An 18,701-nucleotide genomic window follows, 5' to 3' on the forward strand; every position below is an offset into this window, starting at 1 on the left:
TGCAATATAAGATGCTATGTAAAATTGCAATTGTGTGAGTTTAAAAGGCTATTTGTCTGCAGGGTGCATGAACAGTAATTTCTCCCAACATGAAACTAAGTTCCAGGACCTCCCCGCTGCTGTCCTGAAGACAGGCCTGGTTGTCTTAAAAAATCAGGGCCATTACTTAACAATAGAAGAAAGAAAAACTCTTCTTAGATCGAAAACGCATTGAAAAACTGACAATCCATGTCTGTTCTTGTAGCAGGAGTGACCTGTCATGACCACTGCTTCCAAGGAGTCAGGAGCAGCCCAACGCCCTTGGAAGCAGGCTCTCAACATTCATTGCAGACGCCAGCAAGTCCCTTTAGGGACCTTTTGGGCCTTGTCCTGGCACCGGTGGTGCCAGGCTCATTGTGGGGACTGGTCCCGGCACAAGAAGCGCCGGGCTCATAGCAAATACAGAAGTGCTTGGGTGGACCTACCTGCAGCAGACCATGCTGCTTTCTTACCGACAAGATGATGTCTTCATCCTCTTCTGGCAGGAACTACTTTTCCTCTGGGTGGGGCTGGCACCACTCCCTAGAACTGGAACTCTTCTAGAAACTGGAACTCTTTTTCTTACCTGGGCGAGGCTGTGGAAGAAGACGCCTAAGCACTCCTGTGCACTATTTAAACCACACCCGATTGGTGCAACGTGCTTCGCGTTATTCTGCATCAGCAGCAGGACGCTCACTGTGTCAGCTCCAGGGAATCTTCAATTCCGGCTCCTGTGAACGCGAAATCTCCGGATTTACCTGATGAGAATCCAATCTTCAGTCTTCAGCAGCATCTGCAAAACAACAAAAACACAGATTAGCAAAGTCAAGGTCAGCGCTTCAACTTACCCGATTCACCGGAGTGTTTAAGGTATTTGCCGCATTCTTTCTCCGCCATCGAGCCCTGCAACGACAAAAGAACATTGGTTAGTAACGTTCTGTTTCTGAACGGCTTACCTGTGCGACGTACGCTCCAAAGTCAGCTCGCACCGCACTCCGCCACCTGCAAGGCAAAAGAGAGACATTAAGGTGCGTTTAAAGGCCTAGAACAGACTTTCTACTTACGTGCCTTCATATGCTCCATCATCTTGTTCACTCTTCGGCACAAACCTGGGCATCATCTCCGGCGCCTTCATCATTCTCCATCTGAAAGGAAAAGACATTAAGGTGCGCATTAAAGTACTGTGGCATTCATTCTACTTACGTGCCTCCACGAACTTTGGCATTCTTTCGCCATCATTTCTCCTCAGTGAACCCTGCAGAAAAGGGACGTTAAAAGAGACATTAAGGACTTTGATATATGCAAAATACGCTCGTGCAATTAACGGCGGCATCGCTCTCTACTTACCCTCTGCAATCAAGAGGCTGATCCCAAATCCAGTGAAGTAACTGGACCCAGAGCCCCTGCACAAGACGCAGGATGGAGAGCCCGGCATTCACCTATTTAAGACATCTCACCCTCCAAGTCAAGCTTTCGGTGAGAAGGGGGCCAAACCAGGGAGCCAAACGAACCCTACGCCTAACATTGAAGACGGTTTCACCGCCCAGCCAAGACCCGCGCCTCCGAGGGAACCAGGTGAGCGTTACAGAACGCGAAGCCTTACCGCATATTTCCCGCCCAGGCGCAATGGAAACCTCAGACACAGACCAATTGGCCCAGTTGCTTGGGGAGTTGAGGGCAGAAGTACACGCAGCACGCCAGGAAATGAATGCCTTAAGGAGAGAGTTAGTTGTTTCTAAGGAGCGAACTGATGATCTTGCCAGACAGTTGTTACAAGCCCAAGCGGGACAAACTCCTCTGCCCACCGCGGGAGGGAGCCATGCTCCAACGACTTCCACTAACCCGGTGCAGATTAATCTACCAGGAAATGTACCTTTGGCCCCGCCCGAGCGTTTTTCTGGTGATCCGAAGAGATTCACTGCATTCTTCAATCAGTGTCGCTTGCACTTTTTGTGTAGACCCGCCGCATTCCCAACGGACCAGGCCAAGGTGGCCTTCGTGCTCTCATATCTTAGTGGCAGTGCTGCAGATTGGTCTATACCTTTAGTGACTCAGGATGACCCTGTTCTTCATAACTTCCAAGACTTTCAAGCTAGTATGGAGAGATTGTTCGCACGACACTCCCAGGGTCAGGCCTTGGAAAATGAACTTCTTTCACTACGACAGGGTAATCAAGACCTCTTGGCTTACATTGCGTCATTTAACAGACTAGTGGTGGAAACCGGATGGCCGAAGATAAGAGAATCACGCTTTTCTACAGAGGCCTGCGAGGGGAACTTAAAGACGTTCTGGCCCAGGTGGTAAATCCGCCACAAGACTGTTCTGAATATATCGATCTGGTGGTTCAATTAGATCACAGGCTACAGAATCGAAAGGCCGATCGTTCCAGATTTGAATCTCGTGTTTTTTCAAGACCACAGAGCTCCGCTAAAGGAAAAGATTCCGTGGAACCCATGCAAATTGGAGTCGTGAAAGGACCCCTAACCCAAAAGGAACGGGAAAGGAGAAGACAATTGCAATTATGCCTCTATTGCGGAAATTCAGGACACTTTCTTCGAGATTGCCCGGTGAAACCAAAGAAGAAGATGGTAGGAGCATCCGATAAAGGTGCCGAAGGTTCTGAGTCGGAAAACGACCTCGCCCGACAAGTGTAGAGGTCCGCTTGCCGAGCGTTAAAACCAGTTCTTTGACCTCGCATTTCGTCATGCCTATGGTCCTCGTGAATCCAGAGCAGCCTAATCGTATGCATGCCATAAAAGCATACATTGATAGTGGCGCGATCGGCAATTACGTGGATTGTGAAATGGCCGCCAGGATGAATCTACCTCTTTGTCTTAAGATGGTGAGAGACGTCATTACCACCGTGGATGGTACGGAAATAGCTTCCGGACCAGTAACTCACACCACCTTGGAAGTGACGTTGGTAGGCCAAGATGGACATCAAGAGAAGATCGTGTTTGACGTGATCAAGGCCCCGCAGTTTCAGGTTATTCTGGGAATCCCTTGGTTGGAGAAGCACAATCCTCAAATCGACTGGCGAGCAAAGACAATTCGGTTTCCAGAATGCGCTCCCACCTGTTATCCTCAGCCTCCCAACAAGCTGGCAGCAACCTCCTCTGAGACTCCACAATTGCCTCCTGAATATCGGGAATATCATGATGTCTTTCGGAAAGATCAAGCTAACACCCTGCCTCCTCACAGGTCATACGACTGTCCGATGTACCTGATTCCGGGATCCACTCCTCCGTGGAGTCGAATTTATGCCCTTACCGAACCAGAAAATCTTCACCTAAGGCAATATTTGGACCAATACCTGGCTAATGGATTTACCCGTCCTTCAAAGTCCCCAGCCTCTTCAGCTCTGTTCTTCGTTCCAAAAAAGGAGGGAGACCTGAGAACATGTATAGATTACCGTGCCCTGAATCAGATAACAATCAAGAACAGATATCCGTTACCATTGATCCCAGAACTACTAGACCAAGTTAAAAGTGCCTGTATTTATACTAAGTTGGACCTCAGAGGAGCTTACCATTTGGTACGAATAAAAGAGGGCGATGAATGGAAGACGGCCTTCCGTACTAAGTATGGATTATTCGAGTATCAAGTAATGCCCTTTGGATTATGCAATGCACCGGCCGCTTTTCAGTACTTTATGAATGACGTCCTCAGAGAACTCATTGATGTGTGTGTAGTTGTCTATATTGATGATATTCTGGTCTACTCGGCCTCTGAGGCTGATCATCGAAAACACGTCACAGCGGTACTGGAGAGGCTCCGTCAACACAGACTTTTTGCCAAGCTGGAGAAATGCGTTTTTCACGTTACTGAGGTCGAATTTTTGGGATTCATTTTGTCACCTAACGGAGTTCACATGGACTCAAGAAAAGTGGACGCTATTCTTAAGTGGCCCTCACCAACCTCAGTAAAAGGAGTCCAAAGCATGTTGGGCTTCGCCAACTTTTATCGTAGGTTTTTTCCAGACTTCTCTCGAATAGTTCAACCCATTACAGCCCTTCTCAGAAAAAACAAACGTTTCGAATGGTCTACGGAGGCCGAACAAACCTTTCAAGAACTGAAAACTAAATTCATCTCAGCTCCGGTTTTAAAACATCCCCGCCCGGAACTTCCCTATGTTGTTGAGACCGATGCCTCCAGTCTCGCGATGGGAGCAGTGCTTTCGCAGAGGGACCCAGAAACAAACCAGTTGCACCCTGTGGCCTTTTGGTCCCGCAAATTTTCGGCTCCCGAAATCAACTATACCATTACCGATAAAGAACTTTTAGCTATTAAGTCCGCCTTTAAGGCCTGGCGGCACTATCTCCTGGGAGCCCGACACACAGTCACCGTCATTACGGATCATCGCAATTTACAATACTTGAAATCAGCCAAAGCTCAATCCTCTAGACAACTCCGTTGGGCTTTATTTTTCGCCGAATTCGACTTTGTAATTACTTACCGACCAGGCAACAAGAATGGAAAAGCAGATGCCCTCTCCCGAGTGGGAGCAGATGAACTCACGACTAGTCCTGAACCCGTACAAATAATTCCGGAACAAAGAATCCTGGGTTTAATTAACACACAATCCCTTGAAGATATTGAAGCGAAAGTTAAAAAACTTATAACTCCAGCAGAAATAAAAGATTGGAAACTCAAGGGGAAAGATTTTACAACGGAAAAAGACTTACCATACTTTCAAGGTAGATTATATCTGCCATGTACGGATTTACAATCACAGGTCATCTCATGTTACCCTGACTCCATAATGGAAGGGCATCCCGGCATTGCTAAAACGTCTGAAAAAGTAAAAAGACATTTCTGGTGGCCATCTTGGAGGAAGGACATCAAAGATTTTGTAATCTCGTGTGGTGTGTGCGCTCAAAACAAAAGTCAGAAGGAGAAACCATCAGGCCTCTTACATCCAATAGACATTCCTCCTCACCCGTGGCATACTCTCTCCATGGATTTCATCACGGATTTACCACCATGCTCCAGATATAATACGATCTTAGTAATTGTGGACCTATTTTCTAAAATGGCTCATTTTATTCCATTGAAGGGGTTACCCACAGCTTCAATTCTAGCCCCGGAATTCCTTGAGAACATCGTTCGGTTGCACGGCTTTCCTTCAGTTCTGATCTCGGATAGAGGAAGTCAGTTTATTTCCCACTTCTGGCGGAGTTGCTGTCACTTAGCCCAAATTGACGTAAGGCTTTCAACCAGCCATCATCCCCAGACCGACGGGCAGACCGAAAGGACCAACCAAACTCTGGAACAATATCTACGCTGCATGTTGCAGCAAGCAGAAGGCACTTGGAAAGAAATCCTCTGGATTGCGGAGTACGCTTATAATAATTCAGTCCATTCTGGAACTGGAAAAAACCCTTTTCTCCTCTTGTATGGAATCCACCCTCGCACCTCAAATCTCGATCCACCTCAGACACTTGGAACAACTGCTGTAGATCACCTGCACTCTACAATCACTCAAGCCTTTAAGGAAGCCACTTCTCATCTTCAGCAAGCCAAGGAACATTACAAGAAGGGTGCAGACCAACATCGAAAGGAAGCTCCTCAATATCAAGTGGGAGATCAAGTCTGGCTGTCCACCAAACATTTACCCTTAAAAGGACCACGTACTTTCAATCCACGATACCTGGGACCTTACCCAATCACTGCCATAATAAATCCAGTGGCAGTTAAATTGGGCCTACCTACTCATATGAAAGTTCATCCCGTCTTCCACGTTTCCTTACTAAAACCCATGCAACCTGGAACCCGTTTGACAAAATCTCCAGACCCTATCCTAGTGGATGGAGAACTGGAGTTCGAAATTCAGAACATCCTAGACTCCAAGATTTCCAAATCAAAGCTATACTATCTGATTGACTGGAAAGGTTATGGCCCCCAGGAACGGTCTTGGGAACCATCGGAACATGTGCATGCATCCCGTCTGGTCAAGAAGTTTCATCGAACTTTTCCCGACAAACCAAGACCCACGGAGAAGACGAACTTCAGAGGGGCCTTGAGGGGGGGTGCTGTCATGACCACTGCTTCCAAGGAGTCAGGAGCAGCCCAACGCCCTTGGAAGCAGGCTCACAACATTCATTGCAGACGCCAGCAAGTCCCTTTAGGGACCTTTTGGGCCTTGCCCTGGCACCGGTGGTGCCAGGCTCATTGTGGGGACTGGTCCCGGCACAAGAAGCGCCGGGCTCATAGCAAATACAGAAGTGCTTGGGTGTACCTACCTGCAGCAGACCATGCTGCTTCCTTACCGACAAGATGATGTCTTCATCCTCTTCTGGCAGGAACTACTTTTCCTCTGGGTGGGGCTGGCACCACTCCCTAGAACTGGAACTCTTCTAGAAACTGGAACTCTTTTTCTTACCTGGGCGAGGCTGTGGAAGAAGACGCCTAAGCACTCCTGTGCACTATTTAAACCACACCCGATTGGTGCAACGTGCTTCGTGTTATTCTGCATCAGCAGCAGGACGCTCACCGTGTCAGCTCCAGGGAATCTTCCATTCCGGCTCCTGTGAACGCGAAATCTCCGGATTTACCTGATGAGAATCCAATCTTCAGTCTTCAGCAGCATCTGCAAAACAACAAAAACACAGATTAGCAAAGTCAAGGTCAGCGCTTCAACTTACCCGATTCACCGGAGTGTTTAAGGTATTTGCCGCATTCTTTCTCCGCCATCGAGCCCTGCAAAGACAAAAGAACATTGGTTAGTAACGTTCTGTTTCTGAACGGCTTACCTGTGCGACGTACGCTCCAAAGTCAGCTCGCACCGCACTCCGCCACCTGCAAGGCAAAAGAGAGACATTAAGGTGCGTTTAAAGGCCTAGAACAGACTTTCTACTTACGTGACTTCATATGCTCCATCATCTTGTTCACTCTTCGGCACAAACCTGGGCATCATCTCCGGCGCCTTCATCATTCTCCATCTGAAAGGAAAAGACATTAAGTTGCGCATTAAAGTACTGTGGCATTCATTCTACTTACGTGCCTCCACGAACTTTGGCATTCTTTCGCCATCATTTCTTCTCAGTGAACCCTGCAGAAAAGGGACGTTAAAAGAGACATTAAGGACTTTGATATATGCAAAATACGCTCGTGCAATTAACGGCGGCATCGCTCTCTACTTACCCTCTGCAATCAAGAGGCTGATCCCAAATCCAGTGAAGTAACTGGACCCAGAGCCCCTGCACAAGACGCAGGATGGAGAGCCCGGCATTCACCTATTTAAGACATCTCACCCTCCAAGTCAAGCTTTCGGTGAGAAGGGGGCCAAACCAGGGAGCCAAACGAACCCTACGCCTAACATTGAAGACGGTTTCACCACCCAGCCAAGACCCGCGCCTCCGCGGGAACCAGGTGAGCGTTACATGACCTTGATGTCACAAGTCCCATAAAAAAGACCATTAAGAGTTGCTATCAAGGCCTCACAGGCCTTGAAGGAGTAAGATAACATAAACCCGAGCCAGGCTCTGCCTAGTCATATGTCTAAGAGGAAATGAAACTTTAAAAAAGGTGGGGACTGGAGTGAAAGAGGCCTGGGGAATTGCAGTTTGATTAATGAGAAAAATAGATGTGAAAGTTGTTATGAGCGTGAGGTAGATAAGTAACATGAAAACTGTGAAATGGCATATTTTTCACTGAAATGGCTCCTGAGTAAATGAAGAAAAACTGCATCTCTGAGAAAGAAAGGTGTGCTGACTTCAGACTGGCCTTATCTCATTCACATTAAAATGTAGTTCTCAAAAATGTATTCATACATGTAAAGATTTGAAAAAATGTAGGTTACTTGCTATGTTGAGAGCATGCCGAGCCGACCTGTGAAAGTGGGATGGTGAAGCTTTCTCCTCCCACAGCTGTCCCAAATCACTCCCACATCCTATTGTCCTATTGGCACACAGGTGGGTGTTGGGTAATGAAAATCAACCAATCCCTTTCACGAGAATCATGACAAGTTTGTGATGTCATTTGCCCTATAAGTAAATCAGTTTGTATTAGGGCTGGACTTTTTTTTCCCACTTATTCCGAGAGGCAATCTGCTGCTGAAATCTGGCGAGAAACATCCCAGCAGAGAGGCCTAATTCTTGCATTGGAGACAGTAACTAGGAGAGTAGCTGACTAGGACTCCTTAGAGGATTCAAAGGAGATCCTTGTCTGACCCCTGGGCTGTCCCTGCGTCGCCCTGCCGTTCCCTGAATCCCACTTCAAGGCCTTTTTTAAAGTAAAACTACCCCAAAGTCATAGCTTGTGTCGGCCCTGCAATTTTCAAGAATTGCTGTAGTTATTTCCCCATAGAAAAATATCCTGCTTCTCTGTGTAGATTCCTAGCATATTTATCAAAGTAAATCAATTAATCCCCCTATAGTGCTCATGGGATGGGTATTGTTGGCATTTGAAACCAGCAATCTTTTCCCATTGTGTTTTGAGCCAGTATAGACATAAAGATTTACCAAAATAATTAATCCCAAATCCCTGTTTCCACGTGAAGTGTGCAGGGTGCAAAACAAAATTCCCCATAGATTCCCTTCATATTAAATCAGAATGTGAAGCCTGCTAGTGCCTTTGAATTTGCAAGGTGCAAAACGAAATTGCCCCTTTGTACACATTGTGCTCTGACCAAAACCCCAAAGCCCTGCCTGTTCTTCTTAGGTGTGGCAAACGAATTTCCCCATTGTGTTTTTGTCTCCCATATTGCTTTGGTAATTAATATCCAAACAGTTATTTTCCCCTTGTGTTCCCACTCCCTGCCACTTACCTTCCATACAGAGGAGTCAAGTCTAATTGATGTTTGGAGGGTGGGGGTTTCTGGGAGAAAAGTATGAAATCCACAATCACTGTGTGTCTTGAATTGTTATTTTCTGTATTGGGGCAGGATGTGATTTAAAAAGAAATAATTGTGACTGCATATCTCAGTGTCATCTCTGTGTTGGCGCCTTTATGGAAGTCAAGTTTGTTCTTGTGTTGCCACAGCACTGATGGCTGATGTTAATCTATTTGTGAAATTTGGTTTAAATAAATTAATTAATATATTCTCACCACACACTGGCCTGGTTCTTAGTCCATTGTGGCACTGTGTACTTGTTGGGTTTGGGTGCGAGACGGGTTTGAGGCCTTACCACGTTGATCCTTACATAAAATAAGAGTGCTTTATTGTGCGCCACATGCATTGTGGGGGAAAGGAACTCTCTGAGTTGGGTGTGACACGTAATAAACCGCAACATGCTAGCTGAGTTGCAAGTCCATGGTTGAGTGGAAATGCCAACCAATCAGTGTTCTATGGGGTAGCCTGCTATACAATGTTGCATAGACCAATCTGCTGCCATTTTGTCCACTTTAATCAGTATTATACGTATTTAGAGGTAGTTTGAGGTGTGCCTTACAGATAACAGACAGCCAATGAAGTACTAACCCATATTTATTCTATAAGTAGATATGAAATCTTAACCAATTCCTCCCATCGATAGGTTTTACAGTTTGCCACATAAGAATACATCAGAGATTACGCAAATTGAGGTATAAGACCTTTGTGTGTGTGTGTGCAAGCATCAATCCAATGTTTGCCAGTTTGCCCTGCTTTATTAAATTGACAATAAAGTAGTACTTTCCCACATTCTTTGAATCTGTCCGGTTATTTGGTCTATGATCTTTATTGGTAATTCCATCTAGCACAAGAGACACTTCAAGATGCTAGAGCACATTTCATAAATAGTTAGTGACTACTAAAGTGCATACACATGACATTATACATTTTAACATCCCCAACATTACATTCATAAATTAATGGGTATGGAGCATACAATAAATAAATAGCTCATGCCATAATGCAAAATATACATTAAAGTGCAGAGACCTGACAACATTTCATAACATTACAACTTGTAAAAACAATATAAAGTGCAAAAAACATATAAAGTGCGAAAACCCAGCAGCATTCAATATATACAGTGAACAATCACCATGTATACATACATTCATCATTCTGTAATTTAAAGTGCAAAACTGCAATTCCCCTAGATTCCCTATAGGCCAGGCCACCATTGTTTGTTCTTTCTCCACCCAAATCATGTTTCCTGGCAGGTAAGACTTCTGCTGCTAGAGCAACCAACAGGGAGGTGGGCTCTGAATCTGTAAGCACTGACGGCCCACCTATAGGACCAGAGGAGTCATGTCAGTGCCATACCATTTACACTCACTGTACAGGTGCGGTGAGGAACTCTAATCCATAAAATAGGCTCTAGCCATGGCACCCATGTCAGTGCCATACCTGCATGTCCTATTTCTCAACTCCTTTGTGGATTATCAGGGCACGTTATGCCTGTGGGGTGGATAATACCCATTAGACGAGTGTGCCACCTCACCATTTAGCTACTGTCTCTTTATTATTGTTTATGGTTACTTTAAAATAAAAATAATGATGCTATTTTTTGCCTACCCCCTTTTTTCCTAATGTCCCCTATCGTTCTCTTCTTTTTATTTACTAAAGCAGTAGATATGATATGATATGATAGGTTATTTATAACACGCTTAGTACCCAGAGGTTTCTAAGTGTGGACCCGGGGATCGAACCTGTGTTGCTCCATGTCGTCTTGCTTCAAAGACGAGCATGTCGGCCCTGAGCTATCCTCCCGAGATATATGCCTCCTTTTAGACAATAGCAATACTTAAAACCATCTAGCCAGTACTAAGAACCAGCATCGACCACACTCCGCATTGGTCAACAGAGCCCGTCTTGCTTGCCATCCCACCCTGGTAACACGATAATCCTGATACCAGGCCTAAGCATTGTCAGCACCAGCTCTGCCATAGCTACAAATGCCTTCTTTTTCAATGTTTATAGCTATATTTAACTTCCATTATACAGTATGTCAGCGGATAATGCCTTTCTGCTTGATCTGTGGGCACCCGACAAATATCGGATTGATAACTACCTCATATTTGTTGCATCGCTGTTACACTGCCTATTCCTGATAGGTGTCTGTTAGCATGCCAAACTTTTCCATTAGCACCATGTCCATAGTGTGCTTGCCCAGTAAGAACTCCACAATTTAGTACACAGTATCTTGTTCCAAATGCACGGCTTTGTCTTATGCCTTACAATATGTTCTAAGTGTACGGCACAATACTTTGCATTTCGCTCATACTGCATATCCCTTGCTAAAGAGTCTGATAAAACTATCACTCACTTTAGATTCCACCTTAGATCACCTAGCAACGCCCAAATACAATACTTGGAAAATGCATCTCAGATTCTGTAATCCATTAGGCGCAACGCCAGGCGTACTGGCAATACTGATACTATTAATGATGAACGCCCAACAGCAACCCCATCTTCCCAGCAATTCCACTACAGCATTGTATTCCTGCACACTCACTTCATCCAACAAAAACCCCACTCTGACATTACCCAATGCTCTAGAGGCACTTTCATCCAAATAGGCTCAGGCCTAGCGCTACTATACTGCTCTAGACACCACCCCCAGCCCTACCCCATTTTTGCCAAACACACCAGCCTTTGCAACCGTACCAATCACCACCCCTACACCACCCATCACCACACCTATATTAGCTACATCTAGCCATGTCAGGCTCCCCATCAGAACACACAGCTTCCTTGTATAAACTAAACCCATACCAGGAACCTCGAGAAAAGTAATATTTTCCTCCCGTACTGCTGTTAACAATAGCTTCCCACATGTCTCAAACAACACAGGCCCTCACCAAGCTACTCGCACCCTCAAAACCCTAAACCCCACCACACTGACATCCACAAAATCTATTCTCAAACAACATGAAACTCACTGCACCACCACACCTACTCCACCAATACTCTCACCACTACCCACTACTCAGAAACCCCTAACCACCGTGCATATAGCAGCCCTAAAAGGAGCACTGATCAATGTAAGATCGCTAGGAGCACATGCCATCGACATCCATGACCTCATCCTAGAATACGAACTTGATTTCCAAGTACTGATGGAAACTTGGTTGCACTCAGCCTCAGGCCCATTACTCACCATTGCCATATCTCCCAATTACACTCTACTTGGAGCTGATCGCCACAATACTACTGGTGAAGGAGTAGCCATCATCTCCAAATACTCGCTCCAGTTTAGAGAATGCAAAACGGAAATACTACCGGGGTACAAACTTCTAACCCTCAAGCTAGCCACCAACCCCAAAACCAACATCAACTTTCTAACAGTAGGCAGATGCCCCAGCTCAACCAGCAACCCAGATATCGAGCTACCTCTCCTCATTTCCCCTCTGCTTAAGGCCAACACCAAATTCATTCTCCTAGGAGACATTAACCTAGGGTACAATGGCATATCCGACTGTAAAGCCTCCGCCTTCCATAATGCATTCTTAGAAATGCAATTCTCACAAATTGTCAATGCCCCAACCCACTCAAAAGGTTGAATCGTAGCCTGGATTCTTACACTGAACACCGCAGTCCTCAAAGAAGAGATCCTAGAGATTTCCTGGACACACAACTTCCTTATCAGATCAACATTATTCTAACCAAGGAACCCACACCTCCAAACACACCGACTGTACCCATATTAGTGAGAAGTTCAAGGAAATTCACCCTTGAAAACCTATCCCCTTTGCTAAACAAGCTACTCAACGCTCATCCCCTAGCATCTCGCTACACTATCACACCTGCCTTAAAACAGCCACAGACGAAATAGCCCCTCTCAAACCCAAGTTCCCTAGGCCTAAACACAGCAACACCTGGTTCAATGATAACCTCATTGAATTTAGAAGGAATAAAAGGGAATTTGAACACCTTTTCAGGAAAAACCCTACCAGAGAGTCCAAAAGAGAACTTCAGATTAAATCCAAAGCCTACAAACTAGACGTATTTACCCAGAAAGCTAATGCCCTTCATTTTCGCATCACCAACACCACTTGTAATAGTAAAGGGTTATTCTCCATCATTAGAGAATTAGAAACTCTGATCCTCCCTCCCTGCATAGATGGTGCACCACCATCCAGGATGCTCTAGCATCCAAGATAAACATACTCCAAAATAAAATAGAGTCGCAAAGGAAACTCTTAGCGCCTACCACTGAGCCAATCACATTAGCACCGGCACTCGCTGCATCTAACCCTCCTGAATTTCATTTCACGCCAGTGAACACTGAGTTGGTAGTCAAAACCATAGCCTCACTCAAACCCTCCAATTGCAAAGGAGACAGCTTCCCTGCCAAACTGGTCAAGGACTGCTTTCCCATACTAGCACCCATCCTCACAAACTTTGATAATGCTTCATTTAAGATTAATACCATCCCAGCTAATATAAAAGAAGCTTGGGTCACCCCACTTCTTAAAAAACCCTCCTTATTTCCGACCACCCCCACCAACTATAGGCCCATCACCACAGTCCCTTTCCTCCTCAAAATAATAGACAACATTGCAAATACACAAGTCCAATTCCACCTCGAAAACAACCAGTTCCTAGGGGAAAGACATTCAAGCTTCCGCCCCAGACATAGAACGGAGACAGAATTACTGGATCTAAACAAAAAGACGGATGCTATCAGGGATCCAGGGAAACTATGTATCCTACTATTACTTGACCTCTTCGCTCCCTTCAATTTAGTAGACCACAAGAAATTGTGTCTTTCACTTGCAAACAACTTTCATTTCTCGAAGGAGGACACCGGGTGGATTATGTCATTCCTCGCAGACCGCACTTCTAGAGTAGCAATAGGTGTTGCAGCAGACCCAATCACAGTCGTATTGGGAGTCCCCCAAGGATCCTGCCTCTCACTGACGCTCTATAATGCTTACACAAAATTACTCTTTGCAGCACATGATGCTATGGGAGTGATATATACCAATTTGCGGATGACACACAAATACTAATCCCCATCTCAGGTAACCACAATCAGGATACCATCACCATTAACAAAATGTACTCCATCATCCAGAACTGGATGGCGACAAATAGCCTCTGCTTTAATGGAGAAAAAACAGAGATCCTCATAGTAGGCTCCCCAGACCAATCAACTAAACTACACCCACAATATTCAGCCATAGTCATTGACGGCACACCAATCAATATCTCCAACCAAGTCAAAATCTTAGGGGTTTATTTAGATTCTAGCCTTACCATGTGCAAACACATTAGTGCACTCTTCTCACCTACACCATATGCGACTAAACTTAAAGCCCTAAGCAGATCTCTTCTCACACCCCAAAACTGCATCACACTTGCCAGAGCCCTCATCCTGGCTAAGATCCTCTACCGCAACATACTACTATTAGGAACCTAAAAAAACAACCTAAACAAAATGCAACTACTTCAGAACAAAGCTCTTAGAGCAGCTGTACGCATAAAAAAGAGGGCTCACATCTCACAACATAGGAGAGATGACTATTGGCTGCCCATATAAGCAAGGGTACTTCATAAAACCCTCATCATAGCTCACAAATGTATATCGGGCACATCACCAAGCTACCTCAACCAATGCCTCATCTGCAAAACTACACCCAGAACACTCAGATCTAACACAGACACGCTTCTCTGCATCCCCCGTTTCAAGAATGCAAAAACGGGCAATTCTAGTTTCCCAGTAGCAGCCCCTAGAATATGGAACTGACTTCCAGACATTATCTGCAATGAGACGTCCTTCCCTAAGTTCAAGAAAATCCTCAAAACTTGGCTCTTTAATAAATTCTAATTATCCACATACTCCCTTGCACACAAACTAACTGTGAATGTAAATATTAGAATGTTAGATTGTAAATATGTATGACTGTGCCTTATTACTAGGCTGTACATTTCTGTGAATTACTGTGTGAATATTCAAAACTTTGCCTCATGTCAAGCTTTCTGCATTTCATTCATGTAACAATACTGTATGCTTACAATATGCAAACATGTATGAACTAAGTACCTAAGTAATCTTGTAACCTACGCCGTGCTACCCGAGGGTTTGGGCGTATAACCAAACACAATGAACAAATTAAAATAAATAAATAATGGTTTTTAGTACATAAAGATGCATACTAGGTGTGTTATGTATACTTTCTTCTATGTGTTTCATTACTCTTATTTCATATGTTAATGTTAATGTTAAAGATTATTTATACTATGCACTATCACCACCTAAGTGGTCCCTTGGTACTCAGGAGGATCTGAAAAACAAGAGGGTAAGGTAAGTTAGTAGGACTGAGTGGGAAAAAAGTGCAGGAGAGCTTTGATGTGCTGTTGGCAGCTTCAGTTTGGTTTACACCATTTGCTGAGCTTTTATGTGTGTATTTGGTTGATAGCCGTCATGTGCTGTTGTGCAAGGCTATGTGTGGTTTGTTTTGTTGTTGCTGTGTAGTAAAGTGTGTGTGGTGTGTTGTGCTGTAGAGGTTGCTTGTGTTTAGTTCAGAGCTTGAGATGTTTATGCAGAGAGGTGAGTTTTTTTAGTAGGCTTGGTTAGTGGCATCACTATCTCAATGTATGTTAACTTCCACAGTTCTGTCTAGATGTGACACATGCTAATCTCCACAGTTTTATCTAGATGTGATGCATGCTAATGTCCACAGTTCTGTCTAGATGTGACACATGCTAATCTGCACAATGTTGTCTAGATGTGATGCATGGCAATCTTCACAATGCTGTCTAGATGTGACAGATGCTAATCTCCACAATTCTGTCTAGATGCGGCACATGCTAATCTTCACAATTCTAACTAGATGTGACGTTGCTAATATCCACATTTCTATCTAGATTTGATGCATGGCAATCTTCACAGTTATGTCTAGATGTGACACATGCTAATCTCCACAGTTCTATCCAGGGCTTTAAGTGGGGTAAGAAATCGAGGGGGGGCTGTCATTTGGGGGCGTGGCTTGTGGGAGGGGCGTGGCCTAAAAACTACGCAAATCGTAGGGTATACACACAAATACATATACATGTTATATATTTGTGTGCGTACCTTACTATGGTTTGTGTACTATGCAAGCCATCTTTTCTAAACATAGAAATATGTAACGTATTTCTATGTTTATAAAAGATGGCTTGCAAAGTACACAAACCATAGTAAGGTACGCACACAAATATATAACATGCATATATATTTGTGTGCATACCCTACGGTTTGCCTAGTTTTCAGGCCATCTTTTTTTAAACATTTCAGGTTTATAAAAGATGGCTTTGAAAGTACACAATTCAAGCCATCTTTTATAAAGCTTTGACTACGGACAAAATTGTCCGTCGGCAAAGCTTTATAAAAGATGGCTTGAAATGTGTACTTTCAAAGCCATCTTTTATAAACCTCGAAATATGTCGAGGAATCCCCAGGTCGCCGAGGGTTAAAGACGCCTCCGCGACCTGGGGAAACAAAGGGACAGTAACTACCTCTGGTGACCTCTCGCGCGAGGGGTCACCAGATGCAGTTACTATGAATGACGGAAGTGGCAGCCAGGCACAGTGTCGCTGTGGCTGGCTGCCACTTCTGTCAGCTTGCCTGACTTCATTGCAGGCGCATCATCCCGTCGCGGCTGCGGCCGCGACGGGATAATGCATCCTGCCAATGTTGCTGTAGGACGGGGCCCCAGCAGGGCCCCGGCTCAGTCCCACGTTTTGGAGACTGCCGGGGCCCGGCCCCGGCAGGCCCCAGCCCACTTTAAGCACTGGTTCTATCTAGATGTGATGCATGCTAATGTCCACAGTGCTGTCTAGATGTGATGCATGCTAATCTGCACAATTATTTCTCGATGTGACGCATGCTAATCTCCACAATTCTATCTAGACATGATGCATGGAATCTTCACAATGCTGTCTAGATGTGGTGGATGTTAAACTCCACAATTCTGTCTAGATGTGACACATGATATTCTTCACAATTCTGTCTAGATGTGACACATGATAATCTTCACAATTCTATCTAGATGTGATGCATGCTAATCTCCACATTTCTACCTAGATTTGATGCATGGCAGCCTTCACAATTAAGTCTAGAAGGGATGCATGCTAATCTTCACAATTCTATCTAGATGTGACGCATGCTAATGTTCATAATTCTATCTAGATGTGACGTGTGCTAATCTCCACAATTCTATCTAGATGTGACACCTGATAATCTCCACAATTCAATCTCGATGTGATGCATGCTAATGCGAGATATGGCTAACTAACACAAGCAGGCTAAATGTGAGATATGGCTAAACAAGCAGGCTAAATGTGATACATGGCTAACTAACCCAATCAGGCTACATGTGAGATATTGCTAACCAGCACAAGCAAGCTAAATGTGAGATATGGGTAACTAACCCAATCAGGCTAAATACAAGATATGGCTAACAAACATAATCAGGCTACATGTGATAATTTGCTAACTAACACAGGCAGGCTGAATGTGAGATATGGCTAACTAACACAAGTAGGCTGAATGCAAGATATGGCTAACTAACCCAATCAGGCTACATGCGAGATATGGCTAACTAACCCAATCAGGCTAAATGTGAGATATGGCCAACTAACACAAGCAGGCTAAATGTGAGATATGGCTAACTAACAAAAGAAGGCTAAATGTGAGATGTGGCTAACTAACCCAATCAGGCTAAATGTGAGATGCGGCTAACTAACACAAGCAGGCTAAATGTGAGATATGGCTAACTAACCCAATCAGGCTAAATGTGAGATGAGGCTAACTAACACAAGCAGGCTGAATTCTAGATATGGATAACACAAGCAGGCTGAAGGCGAGAAATGGCTAACTATCCCATATCATATTTATTATCCGGTTAATGGATAACATTTAAGACATATTATTTGGGTTTGAAAACTGATAACTGCAATTGTTAGCCTAAATTGTTGCATAGTATGGGAGGTATATGCCTTTATCATAGTTTCACATTCAGATCTAGGATAAATGAAATACTGCTTTTTGAGTGTTGTTTGGATATGATTTCTTTGTTTAAGAAAATGTATTAAAACGTTCATTAAAAAAATACATGAATATCCATTCAGAGGGATAGATGGATACATGATTTTAAGGAATCTATCATTTTAAGTGATCAAGCTTAGAATCCAGGCCCTCCCATCAATTCTATTGTAAGTAGCTGAGCCACTGCACCGGCCTCATGTTTGCATGGCACTGCCTTGTTTCACTCTTGTATACATAATGCCCCATACAATGGCAAGCTAGACGGGTTCTGCAGTAGCTGTGAATGCATTGTAGTTTTGTGATGGGTGATACCATGTTCAAAAGTTGATCATTGTACTCACTCAACCCACGCATTATAAGGTCTCCATACTGTATGAAAACACTTAAATAATGTAATTGTGAGGCACGAGGTGAACCCAGTGCCTTAAGTGGCACTGGAAAATGAGCCGGGGCTCATCAAGGAAGTGTAGCTAACTGCGGGGGGTTCCTCTCTGGCTCGTTAGGCCATGCCCCTTTAGCGAGCCCCGGCTCAATGGGCTACAGGCACCCACGCCAGGCAGCCTTTTGTAGAGAGTACCTGGGGAGAGGGTGCCTGTCTCTGCATTTATTTGCTAAAAGAATTGCCTGGCAGGGGGCAATGCCTGACCTTTTGTGTCATGGGGTCAGTATTACCATTAAGGCTGAAAAGGAGAGCCTGCTGAAAGCCAAGGTCGTTTTTCCTAAAGCTTGAAACTCCTACAGATGTGCAGGTGCTTCAGGCTTTAGAAGCAAACGGCCTTT

Source organism: Ambystoma mexicanum, chromosome 3p (genome assembly GCF_040938575.1).
Source record: "Ambystoma mexicanum isolate Mex_15411 chromosome 3p, UKY_AmexF1_1, whole genome shotgun sequence".
Classification (NCBI taxonomy): domain Eukaryota; kingdom Metazoa; phylum Chordata; class Amphibia; order Caudata; family Ambystomatidae; genus Ambystoma; species Ambystoma mexicanum.